Genomic DNA, 12970 nt, shown 5'->3' with positions numbered 1-12970 from the left:
TTGACTAACGCAAACTAAACAATCTCACTAAAAAGGATGCATATCCTCTTCCATGTGTAGAGGAAACTTTTACTCTGTTGTCTGGATCTAAGTGGTTCACGGTGCTGGATCTAAAGAGTGGCTATTATCAGCTCGATGTGAAGGAAGAGGATTGTATTAAAACAGCTTTCACGACTCCTTTTGGAACTTGGCAGTTCAAAAGGCTGCCACAAGGCCTCACCAACTCTCTTCTCACTTTTCAAAGGACTATGGAGATGGTAATAGCTGGCATCAACCTGGAGGAAGTCATTGCGTTTCTGGACAATCTAATCATTTTTTCAGATACACTCGAACAACATGAGGAAAGATTGATGAAGGTCTTGGACAGACTCTCACAGTTTGGATTGAAATTGTCACCTTCTAAATGTAAATTTTTTCAAACCGCTGTGAAATATCTGGGGCATGTGATCTCTGTAGATGGTGTACAACCAGATCCAGAAAAGATCACCGAGGTTCATGATTGGCCAGTCCCAAAGACTGTGAAAGAGCTAAGGGCTTTCTTGGGATTTTCTGGATATTATAGGAGGTTTGTAGATGGATATTCAAAAATCGTGAAACCATTAAACGAACTGTTGCAGGGAAATTTTTCCACCAGAAGAAAAGACAAATCACATACTTACCAAAAATCCAAAACACAGTCCCTGGTTAACAGGTGGAGCGAGACCTGCCAAGCAGCTTTTGAGACAGTTGTGCAGAAACTGACAAGTGCCCCTGTTCTAGGGTTTGCTGACTGGAAGCTTCCCTACATTCTCCACACAGACGCCAGCATCAATGGGATAGGTGCTGCACTGTATCAGATCCAGGATGGGAAAACCCGGGTCATCTCATATGCCAGTCAAGGACTCACAAGGAGTGAAAAGAACTATCCTGTACACAAACTGGAGTTCTTAGCTCTTAAATGGGCTATATGTGACAAGTTTCATGATTATTTGTATGGTGTCTCGTTCCAGGTTCTAACCGACAACAACCCACTGACATATGTTTTGACTATGGCAAAGCTTGATGCTGCAGGGCATAGGTGGCTTGCTGCCCTTTCTTTGTATGACTTTGACATAAAATACAGGACAGGGAAAACTAATGTCGATGCTTATGGCCTGTCAAGGATATCACATGACTGCCTCCTAGATGATGAGGAATCAGAGGAGTTACACAGAAGAGTGAGTAACCTGATGGACAGAGCAGCACACTCTCCAGTAAGTTTTGAAACACTGAGCCAGGATGTGAAGAACGTAATATGCCAGTGGTATCATGTGGTCAGGGCAGCCATGCAGCCAACAGATATGACTGAAGTTGAGCAAAACTCACATGAGGACGAGGATGATGAGCACATACCCTCAGTTGAAATGCTCCTGTGTGATGAGACTACAGTTCCGTCCAGCCTGGAGGAACCAGAACCATGGTCTGGAAGTTCCACCTTGCCTGGCTTGACACCAGCTGACTGGCAAAGATTTCAAAGAGATGATGTCACTATCAGGTGTGTCATAGATCTCATGGAGTCTAGCACAACATTATCAAGTGTAGAAAAGCACCAGATTAGTCGTGATGTATGCCTCCTTTGGAGAGAGAGACCCAGATTGACTTTTATCAATAAGGTTCTTTATCGTCAAGTCTGTAACCAATCTGGAAAGAGACATTACCAACTTGTGATCTTTGAAAGTCACAGAGCAAGGGCCCTAGAAGGAGTCCATGATGAGACAGGGCATATGGGATATAAGAGAACACTGGAGCTGGCTCGTGCTAGGTTTTACTGGCCACACATGGTAGCGGCTGTTGAAACAAAATGTAAAACCTGTGAATGATGCCTCAGAAGGAAAGCACGAGCTCAGAAAGCAGCTAAGTTAGTGAACATAAAAGTGTCTTCTCTATTAGAGTTGGTATGTATAGATTTTTTTTTATCCTTGGAGCCCGACTCAGGAGACATCAGAAATATATTAGTGATAACAGATCATTTTACTAAATATGCAATGGCGTTCCCAACAAAAGATCAAACTGCAAAAACAGTGGCAACGATATTGTGGGAAAATTTGATTTGCAACTTTGGTTTCCTCAAAAGAGTCCACAGTGACCAAGGTGCAAATTTTGAGTCTGAGGTTGTGGCTGAACTATGCAAGGTAGCTGGAGTGAAATCCAGGACCACCCCTTATCATCCTAGGGGAAATCCTGTCGAGCGATTTAATCACACTCTCCTGGATTTCCTAGGGACACTGGAGGACAAGAAAAAGGAACACTGGTGAAAGTATGTGCATCCATTGGTTCACGCATATAACTGTACGCGTAATGACGCTACTGGAGAGTCACCATTTTTTCTCATGTTTGGGTGTCAGCCACGCCTGCCCATAGATCTTTGCTTTGGTATAAGTCCAGCAGGCCATGACTCAAAGACCCACTCTCAGTATGTAACCGATCTCAAGAAGAAACTTAAGTATGCTTACAAGCTGGCCACAGAGTCAGCTGAAAAGCGACAGCTGCTTAATAAGAAAAGGTGGGATAGCAAAGTGACGGCTGCCATCATTGATGTGGGAGATCGTGTTCTGGTACGAAACATCAACATCAGAAAAAAGCACAAGATAGCTGATCGGTGGGAGCCCACAGTGTATGTGGTAATGAAGCAGCCAAATACAGACATACCAGTGTATGTTGTCACACCTGAAGATGGTGAGGGAAGAGAGCGAGTGCTGCATAGGGATTTATTGCTCCCTTGTGGGTTTCTGCCTGTCAGACCAGATGTCGAAGAAGAAGAGGCACCCACAAATGTTGAAAAGCACAACACGCTCCAGAGAAAAGGAAAGGCAAACCAAGGAAAGCAGACAGGAAATACTTCTAAATCCTGAAGCCTCAGAGTTCCAGATGCCACGATACGAGATTAGTGAAGACAGTCTCGTGGCTAATGAGGATGGTCTTGGTTTCCTGAGCGAGAGAGAAGAAATGAGCTTCCAAGCTGAAGTTAACCTAGCCTGTGATAAAGAACAAATCTCAGCCTGCCCACTTACCTGCTCTGAGGAGACCTGCAAAGGTGATGAATCTGAATGGACTGGTGCTGCTGAGTCTTGGGACTGTTCTACATTAATACCTACCTATACCAGTGACAGTGGAGAAATAGGTAAGAGAATCCCATCAAGTAAAGGTTCTACTGACACACCAGCTCTGCCCCAAAGGCCCAGGCGTGAACGACATCCACCAGTGAGACTCCATGATTACACTGGGTGGAAAGCAGGTTGTAAGAAGCAGACAGCAGATAGCAAATCAATGTTGCAGGCTCTTACAGCAATGATGCAAGCTCAGACTGCTATGATGGTGAACCTCATGAATGTAGGCCACTAGATAAATATCTGACAAGGATGTCAGTGTTTAGTGGGGGAGGGTGTAACCCACCTCAAAAATGGTGGTTTTGTGTATTCCTCTTAAACAGATGATTAATATGACATTTAAGTATGGTCTCTATGTTAACAAAAAGGGCATGTATAATATAAAGTATTGAGTTCCCGGTTTCATTGAATTATCAGGCATAAATAGCCCAGGTTGAGTCCTGTTTTGTCTGTTCTTTCATCCACTTTGCAGCAGTTGCCAAGTGCCCTACAGAATGGCCCATAGGTGGCGCCCATGCCATGCATTTTTGTTTCTGTTTTTTTTTTTGAGGGAGCATGCAGCATGTGCTCTGTAGGAAAAAGAGACAGAAAAGTATTATTTTACACCTGGGAACGGTATAAGGAGTGTCTGAACAATTATTCTTTTGGAAATGGTCTGGTGTTTCGTGAACCGCGGTGTGACCGGGAAGAGGAGCAGTAGTCCGCTGCTAGCCTGGTGAGAAGAGAAGGAGAGAGTGTGATCGGTGGACATCGGACTGGACTCAAGACTCGAGTCAGGACTTCATCTCGGCTTGTGCTGTGCTGGTGGGATCCGGCCATCGCGTGGGAGCGACAGAGACTGCAAATAAACATTTGGTTCAGAGATACGGGGGGGTTGTGCACAACCAGACAAAACTTATAACTGCAGCTATATTCATTTTACTGGCCAGAATTTTTTTTATTTTATTTTTTTATTGTTTTGGGGAATTTGAAGTTCCAAATGAAAGAAACAAATGTGAAGTTGTGAACTGAGAAAGGTGAACTGTGCAATAATAATTGAAAAGAAAGAAACTGAAGTGATTTTTTTTTTACAGTCAAAAATGTATTAGTTACTGAGTGTCAGTCATTGCATTTAAATAACATAATCTTTACCCCCAAACCAGGGCATCCCTTAAGTGTGGTGACCCCTAGACCTTGAGATAATTTATTTTTGTTACAGTTTCGTTATCCTGGTTACATACACAGTACACACCTTTGCTTTCACCAGACATTTTCACTAAATTTCCGTGCTTTTCGTTCCCTGACCCACCCACAGCACATCTGGTTATAGGCTTGTAGTCCCTTGAAATATTTCAGATCCTCAGCAGGACTTGGAGAAAAAATTAATTAGTTGATGATGTCTGGGTATGTCACAGCCGGCAGCAATGCATTGTCTTGACTCAGTTCCTCTCCTATTTCATATGGTTCCAGGCCATCGATTAACTGCAGTTTCTTCAGATAGCAGGTTCTTACACTGGGCCTTCTACATATTTTCTAGCAGCTTCTGTCTTCTTATTGCAAGTCTCTTTAGCCAATGCCATTACAAAAATTGAGATTTTTTTTTTTTGCATGAAGTGCAAGCATTGTTTATTTACAGAAATCAGTGTCTCTGAAACTTTCGTGTTTTGGTGATGTCGGTGAAAACACTCTATTGGAGGTCCAGAAAGCTGGTATAGGGTAAGGTGGCCTGGGCCAGTCTCTTGCACTTTTACAGCTTTGTTAGCCATTGCAAACAGACAGAGAAATATCTGGCCAACGAGCGTTCTTGATAAATAAATAAAATAAAGAAAGGGGTGGGGGTGTTGAATTTTGAAAAGGAACAGTTGAGTGTTGTGTGATCTGTCTAATGAAAGAGTAGGAGAAAGAATTACTGCAGACTCATGGTCCAGTTGCTTGTTAAGCAAAGAGAAAACCATGAAATGGGGAAAAGTCAGGCCAAGCAAAGAAAAAAATTTTTTTTCTTTACTTTTTGAACAAAGTAACCGTTTCTAGCACGACTATAATGTCAAGTTTCAAGTCAAGTTTATTTCTATAGCGCTTTTAACAATAAACATTGTTGCAAAGCAGCTTTACAGAATTTGAACGACTCAAAACATGAGCTAATTTTATCCCTAATCTATCCCCAATGAGCAAGCTTGTGGCAATGGTGGCAAGGAAAAACTCCTTCAGATGACATGAGGAAGAAACCTTGAGAGAAATCAGACTCAAAAGGGAACCCATCCTCATTTGGGCAACAACAGACAACACGACTATAACATTAACAGTTTTAACATGAAGTCAGTTTCGTTGATGTTATAAACTCTTCACTGATGGAAACTTGAGTGTAAAACTGTTCATGACAACTGCAGTCCTAAAGTTAGCAAGTCAACTGCAGTTCTCAGCCATAAAAGCATTACTGTAAGTGTCCAGAGCGTCCTCCAAGTATGACTTTCAACTGTCCACATAGGGCCGTCCTCTACAGAAGTGATGTGATGAGATGCCACGTGGATGCAGGAAATAGAAGAAGCAAGCCCTTATTCTAGCTCCCTGCTGTAAAACATCCATTTACCATCCTTATTTGAAGAGCACATCAAACATGAAACTGATCTATTATAGAAAACAAGGTGTTTTTTTTTTTTTAAACAGGGGCACTATTCCTGGAGATACTGCAATACCAGATTGATGTGTGAAGCAAGCCCCTATTCCAGCTTTCTGTTCTAAAAATCTGTTTAATATAATTTCCTCATTTAAAGACTACAGCAGATATTGAACTGATAAAAACAAATATTACACTTGATTTTAGCCAAAAGACCAAGAAGCAATAACTTGCTGTGTGTAATGGCTTTAAATATACCACTTCCAAATATTAAAATCCAGAAAGGTAAACACAGCTAGGCTCCACCCCCAACAGCTGGATCCTTTTGAACGGTGACGTCACTGTGTGTGTGTGTGTGTGTGTGTGTGGTGATGGTGGTGTTTCCATGCTACACTATCATCACATGCCTGCACTGTCTACTGATTAATTACCTTACTCACGCCATTCATCTCATCTCATTATCTCTAGCTGCTTTATCCTTCTACAGGGTCGCAGGCAAGCTGGAGCCTATCCCAGCTGACTACAGGCGAAAGGCGGGGTACACCCTGGACAAGTCGCCAGATCATCACAGGGTTGACACATAGACACAGACAACCATTCACACTCACATTCACACCTACGGTCAATTTAGAGTCACCAGTTAACCTAACCTGCATGTCTTTGGACTGTGGGGGAAACCGGAGCACCCGGAGGAAACCCACATGGACACGGGGAGAACATGCAAACTTCGCACAGAAAGGCCCTTGCCGGCCACGGGGCTCGAACCGGACCTTCTTGCTGTGAGGCGACAGCGCTAACCACTACACCACTACATACATTCATTTTGTAAATATTTCTATTTTCTCTGAGTGAATTAATTAAGATCTTCAGTCTCTGTCCTTGTCCTCCTTCCTTTGCTGTGATTTGTGAATCAGTCGGAACACTCAGTAATAGTTGTGCTGCCCCTTTAAGGGAGGGCGGGGCTTGTGCCGTGCTGTGAGTCTCTTTCGACTCGCTGATTGGTTCCTTTTCACGGGCAGCGGGCTTGGAGTGAAGCTGCTGTTGTTGGTTTTTTACTCCTTCATTTTCTCAGCTGAAGCCTGGAATGCATGTGTCTGTGAGTGTTGGTTGGTTTTGTGTTGAACTCACCTGTTAAAGTTTCAGAAACAGCTCAGATTTGATGTGGGAAAACTTTAAAAACGGAGCGATGCTAATGCGCTAGCCTGTCAATGGCTTTTTCAATGGAACGTTAGCATTAATCTAATCGCTAATTGTTCGTTGTGGTCAGTTAATGAGAAATTGAGCTTGTTTGTGTTGTGTATGATAATTGTGTTAAATAATAAAGTCAAGCAACATAACGTTTTATTTTTTATTTTTATATTGCAGTTTCACAGTGATTCAACAGTAAACATTTAGTGTTTATTGATACGCTGATAAAAAGACTCACAGTACACTGTGATGTTGACAGGATCACTGTGTCCTCCAGATTCAGACTGACACCAGTAAACTCCAGTGTGTGATGTAGAGAGGGAGCTGATGTTACATGTAGATCCTGAATATGATGAACAATTGAACGGTGTCTCATTGTGTGTGTATCCTCTCACTGTCCATCCAGTAGAGTCACTCTGGTCCTCACAGCTCAGTGATGCCCCTTTTCCACCAAATCAGTTCCAGGGCTGGTTCACAACTCGTTCAACTTGCGAGCCAGCTGAGAACCAGTTTGCTTTTCCATAACTCGTGGTGCTAAGGGGAGCCACGTCATTACGTCGCTGTATACATCAGTTACGTCGCTGCGTTTGCATAAACCTTGGCGCGAATATCGAAGCAACAACAACAATGGATGACTTCGCGTTTGTACAGCTGCTGCTTCTCAGCACTTAAAAATGGCGACCTTTCATGGTCTTGTGATTGTTGTTGGTCTTAACAACTCCGCCCCCCTGCTGACGTAAGCGGTTCTTTCCTCTGGCCCAGCAGAGAGTTGGTGCTAGCCTGGAACCGGTTTTTCTGGCCCCAGAGCCAGTTCTTTGTCAGTGGAAACAGAAAACCCGGTTCCAAACTAAGCACTGGCCCCGAACCAGCCCTGGAACTGCTTTGGTGGAAAAGGGGCATGAGAGAGAGTCAGCAGTGAAGTGTTGAGTTCTGCTGGGACTGATGATCAGAGACACTGGATGTGATTTTACCTGATAATAAGTAGAATAATATTATATTTCAATGTGTGTGAATATTATATTGAAATTCACATTTGATTAAAAATTTGACAATTGCAATGTGTTGTAAGGAGGATAATAGATTAACCTATAAATAGAGCATAAAAGACGCTAGAAATGTCAAAATTTCCTGAGTAAAAAGTACATTTCTGTTTGAAGTGCTGCACTGTATCGGGGTAAATCACAAAAACAGACACTTTTTTTCACTCATAACACACACATGCACACTATCAATTCATAACCTCGCAATAGCTCTCCAATCTCTCATTGGTTCAGTATAGACCCCTTTCACATGACGTCACCGCGCCGCGAGATTTTGTTAGGCGCCATATTGGAAGACCAAGTACATGCACTCACAATATAAAACAAAGTACGAGCGAGAGTAAAGTGACACGATGGATGATAATTCTGGTTATGTGAGTACATTACCAGCTGCAGAAAGGGCACGGTATGTGGAGAAACTGGCTGTGATTGATGGGTTTGGCCCATATGATAAGACTCGCGGCAAGGGAGAATGGAAACATAAGGAGGACCTGACACCAATTCTGCCATCTGTTTGCTACCCAGACATTGTAAACTATTTGTTGTTTACACCCAGTGCCTACACTCAGTGTTCGAACTATGCCGATATTTTCGGGGGGGTCCCTTTTTTTCCCTTGGGGCGCTTGCGCTTGTCTCGGAGCACGGATCTCCAAACACATGAGAAGCCTTGCGCTTGTCTCGGACCACGGATCTCCAAACACATGAGAAGCCTTGCGCTTGTCTCGGAGCACGGATCTCCAAACACATGAGAAGCCTTGCGCTTGTCTCGGAGCACGGATCTCCAAACACATGAGAAGCCTTGCGCTTGTCTCGGAGCACGGATCTCCAAACACATGAGAAGCCTTGCGCATGTCTCGGAGCACGGATCTCCAAACACATGAGAAGCCTTGCGCATGTCTCGGAGCACGGATCTCCAAACACATGAGAAGCCTTGCGCATGTCTCGGAGCACGGATCTCCAAACACATGAGAAGCCTTGCGCATGTCTCGGAGCACGGATCTCCAAACACATGAGAAGCCTTGCGCATGTCTCGGAGCACGGATCTCCAAACACATGAGAAGCCTTGCGCATGTCTCGGAGCACGGATCTCCAAACACATGAGAAGCCTTGCGCATGTCTCGGAGCACGGATCTCCAAACACATGAGAAGCCTTGCGCATGTCTCGGAGCACGGATCTCCAAACACATGAGAAGCCTTGCGCATGTCTCGGAGCACGGATCTCCAAACACATGAGAAGCCTTGCGCATGTCTCGGAGCACGGATCTCCAAACACATGAGAAGCCTTGCGCATGTCTCGGAGCACGGATCTCCAAACACATGAGAAGCCTTGCGCATGTCTCGGAGCACGGATCTCCAAACACATGAGAAGCCTTGCGCATGTCTCGGAGCACGGATCTCCAAACACATGAGAAGCCTATCTTACGCACATATCACGCGGACTCCACACCTCCACACACGCATCGCGTCTGAAGTCATAACTCATCAGGGGAAATAGTGTCCACATTGGCATGTTCAAAAAACAACCTCGCGTCAACAATGATACCACACGCAAGGAAAAAAAAAAACAAACAGTCAGGCTACTCAACAACCAACCTGGCAGCAGCGAGCAAGCCCCAAACCATCCTAAATTATTATTAAATTGTAGAAGTCTGGGAGGCTTGCTCCTCATACAGTTATCAACTTGGGGCCAATTTAGCATGTTTTAAATCTGAATTTCTTGCGTTTGCTTACCTCAAAGTGCCCGCAGATCATGCACAGACTTATCCATTATATCCACAGTTTTTTGCCAAGTCTCACACAGGTTTCTTTCAAGTCTACTGTTGGGCCAATAAATCATAAATAAAACAGCTCAGATTTGTTTAAGTCGTTTGGCACTCCACTTTATTCTCGTGGGTTCACATACCGTTGCCGTTATTTCCCCCTAATCACGAGTTTGTTGGTCTTCCAATATGGCGCAGGGTCTGTTTACTTCCGGTTTCGGGTGACGTCAGTGAAAGGGGTCTATAGACCCTTTTCACGTGACGTCACGACAAACGCGGCCGCCATTTTGGACATGTACTACCAGTAGTTTACCACAGCCAACATTGAGGAACGGCAGCAAAGAAAGTTTTTACTTTCAGCAAGACTTCCATCATGCCACTATATTGTTGTGCACCTGGATGTAGTAACCATCAACAAACAAGGCAAGGTTTATCATTTTATCGGATCCCGACAGAGAAGATGGATAGCGGCCATTAACAGGAAAGATTGGCAGCCCTCGGCATACCAACGCTTGTGTAGTGACCACTTTGTTGGAGGTAAGACGAATAAAATTAGCCAGAAAAGGCATTACATTGCTGTTAACATTCTGTGGCGGCGAGTGTGTAACCAAATAGGTTAAAATAACCCATTGTAACCTCTTTGTTCTTCTGTAGTAGCTATTGTTGACTAGCTAATGTCAACAACATAGTAGCTAGTATGTTACTGTAGCAATGTTTACATTCAGTCATTTGGATGACTGTTAAAACCTTTCAGTCTCAAGTTTTTCCTTTACTGCATTTACTAGTTTACTGTAATTATGATCCGGCAGCTATTTACACCGGATCCAGTATAAATAGCTGCCGGAGCCAACGTCCGAGGTTCCGGCGCGCGCTCCGGCTTGCTCCCCTTCAAATTAAGCAGCGCGCGCCGGCTTGCTCCCGGAGTGCTCCGGCCGAGGTTCCCCTCAAATTAAGCAGCGCGCGCCGGCTTGCTCCCGGAGTGCTCCGGCCGAGGTTCCCCTCAAATTAAGCAGCGCGCGCCGGCTTGCTCCCGGAGTGCTCCGGCCGAGGTTCCCCTCAAATTAAGCCGGAGGGCGCTCCGGAACCTCGGCTGGAGCACTCCTGGAGCAAGCCGGAGCATGCTCCGGAACCTCGGCCGGAGCACTCCTGGAGCAAGCCGGAGCATGCTCCGGAACCTCGGCCGGAGCACTCCTGGAGCAAGCCGGAGCGCGCTCCGGAACCTCGGACGTTGACGTGTATGTGTATGGCGATGGGTTTTTAATGACATATACAGATCATGTGGGCCGAAGTCAGGTAAAGATGAGGGCTTCGTGTACTTCCGTACGTCAGTGAACAATCCTGGTGGGAGCAGGTAAACGTCGTTCTCTAAGCCTGCTAACCTCAATTTTTGCAAATACCTCTCCCTCTGCTCGCCCTGTAAATGCCCTACGTCGCTGGATAGTGAAGGTGTTTTCTGCATCTCGCTCCTTTTTTTTATGTTTTTCGTTTGTCGCCTTCCTCGCATTCAAACTGATTCGAGCCGAAGTCCACTACATGTCCAAAATGGCGGTCGCGTTTACGAAGGTCACGTGACTGAAAAGGGTCTATAGAAGTGCAAAACTTCTCTTCACTCATTCACATGCAAGCTGGGGAAATACTGGGGAAAATTTGGTCCCTATAGGTCGCTGTGTAAATATAACTTACCATGTGTTACTACCCAGCTCTACTGTTAACATGTTCTGTCCAGTGCAGTCACATACTCACCAGTAACCTTCACCCAGAGTGCATCACTGTAGTGTGTGTAGTAGACTGGGTTTCCTCTTCCAGCTCGGCACCAGTACTGACCTCCATCAGAGACACGAACTGGTCTGATGACATAGTGGCCTGATTCTGTTTCAGTCTCAGAGCTCTGTGTTGATGTGTTCCAGTAAAACTTCCATCCAGCAGACTGTGGCTTCACTGTACAGTACAGAGTCACTGGGATTCCTGTCACTGCAGCTCCTTTAAAGTATTACTCCTGAACTGTATGTTTCATCTCAAGCAGAAAAACCTAAACCTGAACTCACATATATTTACTGTACTAATCACCTCTACAGAGTGAAAACATTTCTGCTGTCCCTGTGATAATCCTGGTCTCAGTTAAACAATAACTAGGACTAAATATATTTTTTTACTCTTGTATTACTTAATTATTGTAGTACCGTAAGTTAAATTAATCATCTTCACATTTATTTGCTGGAAGAGAACCTGACCAAAGATTAGACCAATAGCAGGTCCATACATGACGTGATTCTTCTATTCATCAGCATTGTGTGGCTTAATTAGCAAATGACTTAAGAAGTGAATAAGATGATTTACACAAGTGAATGACTTCTTTCTTCTTGATGAACACAAACCTAGATGCTGCGCAATAATGACACATTCTTTTCATACACATTACTCTTATGGCCCTTTTCCACTACCCTTTTTCAGCTCACTTCAGCCCGACACGGCTCACGTTTCGACTACCAAAAACCAGCACGACTCAGCTCGCTTCAGCCCTGCTTAGCCCCTAAAACTCGCACCGTTTTGGAGTGGGGCTGAAGCGAGCCAAGCCGTGCCGAGTGAGGCTGGGGGCGTGAGCAGACACTCCCCTGTGCACTGATTGGTGAGGAGGAGTGTCCTCACATGCCCACACACGCCCCGCGAGCACGCTGGGATTTGTAAACACCGCAAACCCGGAAGAATAATAATTACGAATTACGAGAATTTCTGGAGCCTTATGCGCCTCGCCTCATCTATACGCTCTTGCCAGTATCTGTCCGCGTTGTCGGTGACAACAAGCCACAGCACCAAGACCAGCAACACTAACGACTCCATGTCCTCCATGTTTGTTTACTATTCGGGTCGTGAGACTACTGCTTAAAAGCTCACTGAATCAGTGACCATACAGAGCATCGTGGACGAGTTCGCGGAGCGCGAGGCTCGTCGTATGCCCTTCAAATAATGCGCACAGTAGGCTATTGATGTTTTATTATGAGCCATGTACAGTATGTCACCTAATGTTTTTTTTGTTTGAGTTACATGTTCGTTTGAAGGACTTAATGTACAAAATAACATAGTTGCACCCCGTAGTGTTGAAATTGGTAAACACAGTGCATTCAGTGAGGTTTGCACCGCCCTCCTTTTATTTCTGACTCTTCCTGTCACCGTTGCAACTTCTGAGCGCTCATTTGTATGCCCTTCAAATAATGTGCGCAGTATAGGCTATTGATGTTTTATTATGAGCCATGTACAGTATCCTAA

General features: G+C 44.6%; 1 protein-coding gene, 1 long non-coding RNA gene and 1 other non-coding gene across 3 annotated transcripts in view; 1 reads left to right on the top strand and 2 right to left on the bottom strand.

Annotated features, from left to right (window-relative positions):
* LOC132885533 (titin-like) overlaps window positions 1–12970 on the bottom strand; it is a 978782-nt gene that overhangs the window by 134073 nt on the left and 831739 nt on the right. The gene's annotated exons all lie outside the window — the stretch shown is intronic.
* On the bottom strand, window positions 5764–5945 carry LOC132897811 (U2 spliceosomal RNA). Its single transcript, XR_009656386.1, has one exon. It is a non-coding gene; the product is annotated as a U2 spliceosomal RNA (small nuclear RNA).
* Window positions 6737–12970, top strand: part of LOC132873716 (uncharacterized) — a 30863-nt gene continuing 24629 nt past the window's right edge. Inside the window, exon 1 of the long non-coding RNA XR_009651598.1 lies at window positions 6737–6814. This is a non-coding gene — a long non-coding RNA (uncharacterized LOC132873716). The remainder of the gene's footprint in view (window positions 6815–12970) is intronic.

Source organism: Neoarius graeffei, chromosome 1 (genome assembly GCF_027579695.1).
Source record: "Neoarius graeffei isolate fNeoGra1 chromosome 1, fNeoGra1.pri, whole genome shotgun sequence".
NCBI classification, from domain to species: Eukaryota; Metazoa; Chordata; class Actinopteri; order Siluriformes; family Ariidae; genus Neoarius; species Neoarius graeffei.
This window is presented reverse-complemented; position numbering and strand designations above follow the sequence as displayed.